General features: G+C 39.9%; 1 protein-coding gene across 5 annotated transcripts in view; it reads right to left on the bottom strand.

Annotated features, from left to right (window-relative positions):
• LOC106515866 (signal-induced proliferation-associated 1-like protein 2) overlaps positions 1–3139 on the bottom strand; it is a 138434-nt gene that overhangs the window by 102134 nt on the left and 33161 nt on the right. The window lies entirely within an intron of this gene.

The raw sequence follows: 3139 nt of genomic DNA, 5'->3' as shown, positions 1-3139 counted from the left end.
GTAAGGCTGTGACATTCAAAGCTTGAAGGCTGACAGGAAGGACAAAAACAAAAAGAGGAGGGGTTGTTGGTCATTGTTCCCAGGGAAAGATCCCGAGGTCAAATCTACGATCCTTCCAGCCTTCTTTAAGGCTGACATTTGGACCAGCGAAGAATCCACTCGTCCAGTACCAGTCCTGGTCCCGGTATAGTCCTGGTCCAGTGAGCCAGAGTCTGCCTGACAAACAGCCGCCTTGGACACACTGTGATAAGCAGTAAAAAGACCCGACTATGAATGGATGAAAGTCCCTCTTTTTTAAACTGATACCCCCCCAAGCCCCACCCCCACCATCTCATCCATAACCACATGACACACATATTCTACCTTCTGCAGAAACTGGAGCACAAACATAGAAGGATAAACTTCCAGAAGCTTCATAATATGTATCATTATATTAATTTAAAATGTTTTTTAAATATTGTTTATCGCGATATTTTCTGAGACAATTTATTGTCCAGCAAAATTTGTTATCCTGACAGACCTTTCTGTGCTGTCACACAAAGAAAAAGAAAAAAAACTTTGTTGAAAATAAGTTTTAAGTTTAAGCAAACATTTTCAAAACAATAGCTAGGAGTTGAATGCAGTACAGTAGATGTAAAAAATTGCAAATATGTGGTCTTCGCAATATCAACTTTTGCGATATTCACATCACAAAGGACTGATTGGAGTGCAAACATTTAGTGCTGGGCAGTATACCGGTTCATACCGAAAACTGCTTTTTATTTTAGTTATGATATGAATTTTCTGAATACCGACTCAGCAGTTTAAATAGCCTGAACACATTTGGAACGTTGCGTCACGCATGACAGTGAACTGTTTCACGGGGGACACTTTTCCTTGTAGCACCGCTACGCGCATTAGCAAGCTAGCAGCTTCTCAATAGCCGGCCGGGCGTGACGMTTTTGCTATTTATTTTGACTGACTTTAAAAATACCTCTCCCGTTTTCGCCATTGCTGAACTTCAGAGATGTGCACAGATAGAGTTCATGCATGTATGGAGTTGTTAATATGCTTCTATTGTGAAAAGCCCAGGAGGAAGTAGTTTTGTACTGGGGTTTAGTAGACTGGTGTGCACCAAGAGAAGTCGTTAAGCTTTATTAAATAACATAACAATAGACCCAATAATGATCTTTGCTCAACCTTCCTCTTTCATAGGCAAAATGTACAACTACTGTCTACAACCAGACAGAGAAGAAAAGACACGTAGAAGAGGAAAACAGCGACACAGACAGAGGTACAGTAAAAGAAAAAAAGTCTATAAATAGTTTCTAATTAATAAGCAGCTGAGCTGTGATAAAAAAAATACTGTCAAATAACGTGATACTGGTATAACTTCAAATACTGTGTGTCGTCCTGCCGACAACGCCAAAATCTGTCGTCGCATGATTTACCAAGAATGCAGAAACACGTTGGAATAAATGCACAGAAAGTCTACGTGTATGGTCGTCAAAATGATTTAATTCTGAGCGACAACAAACAGAAGTCAATCAGGAAGTCTGTCATGTTGTGACTGCCGCTGCAGCAGAGAGCAGCCAATAATATAACATCATGTTAACATCATGTGACATGCTTATAACCAATCACAGATCGACGAATGTAACTGCCTAGCCAATGATCAATCCGTTGCTGGAGTCCTGACGGCTGGGGCAAACAGATTGATATTGATCATATGATATATGAGTACTGGACAGCGTCAAGGTGAAACAGATGTAGATAATTAGTCCATAACACTGTGATATAAATTTTAATACCACCCAGCTCTACAATAATTGTTGACTAATGAATTTAAAGAGTTTTGAAGTTGTACTTTTCATGCTGGTGCAATTATTCAGCTAGTAGGACAGAGTCTTACTGCAGCAAAAGTTCACACCAGACACAAACGACTGCCAAAAATGCTAAAGAACACATAGTAGGAAGTACAGAAAGGGAGGACAGAAACAAAAAGACATATTGCACCTGACATTTTTATCACATTACTTACAAACATCGCCATCGCAGCCCTAATGTGCTCGTTAAAACAGTCCCATCGACTCGTTCATGCAGCACGCTCAGGCCTGAAGAGTCCATCTCTATGATTAATCCACATCATCAGATAAAAGTGCTCTTAAAGACCTCAGCTGACAGCGGATCAGTTCCTGTGACGTCAGGATTTCTGACAATCTCACACAAAGACAACCTGTTGGAACAAGTTCACTTTCACTGCTGAGGAGTTAAGCATTAATCGATTTACAAATTACAAGTCCTGCTTTCTTTGCATAAATATTATTATTAGGATCATCGTCTGTTGTAGATGTAAAAATAACGTTAAGAAAAATACCCAATTTTAGCTCAGATTCTGCAAAAACGCTGATTAACGGCATCATCCAGGAGTTTTTTTAAACTAAAAAAAGGTAAAAACTTCATATTTGCCTTTGCCTGTCTGCGGCGAGCGATCATAAACAAACTCATTAACGTGTGCACATGTATCGACATGAAGCAGCTGCTGGAGGAGGTCAGTGCTCCTTAAACTGATGAAAACTAAATAAAAGGGTGAGTAATGATTTGATTATACATTCCCCCTCTCTCATATAATGTTGGATAATTGAGTTTCAGGCAGTTTAATTGGGAGAAAAAAAACATAAAACAGTGTCATTCCCGCCACTTCCTGCTGACTGCTCCGCTCCGTGTGTTTCAGGTTTGCAGGCAGGAAGGTGTTAATGGCAGGAAATGACAGACTTTAATCAGGCTGAATGAAAAGCAGTGAGCACAGGTCCTCGTGCCGCGGCGGGCTTTGATCCAGCCTCTGCAGGCAGGTTCTCGCCTTTGATTTGAGTCGAGGGGGAAGCGGAGAGTTTTGTTTGAAGAGCGGGAAGTATCAGGTAAGAGAACTGTCAGAACCATTGTATGTGTAAGAGTCTAAATTTGTACATGTAAGTCTATAAACATACATGAATTTGTTACAACTTTGCCACATTACAAGTACGAATCAAATTTACAAGTACAATTCAAATTTACAAGTACAATTCTTTTATTGTACCTGTCAAAATAACAGACATTATACATGGAACACTGAAAAGATTGATTGCAAACAGTAACTAAGCCAGACCACTAGGGGGACATG

Source organism: Austrofundulus limnaeus, unplaced genomic scaffold (assembly GCF_001266775.1).
Source record: "Austrofundulus limnaeus strain Quisiro unplaced genomic scaffold, Austrofundulus_limnaeus-1.0 Scaffold33, whole genome shotgun sequence".
In the NCBI taxonomy this organism is placed as follows: Eukaryota; Metazoa; Chordata; class Actinopteri; order Cyprinodontiformes; family Rivulidae; genus Austrofundulus; species Austrofundulus limnaeus.
Note: the sequence above shows the minus strand (reverse complement) of the source record. Positions and strands in the feature narration are given on the sequence as shown.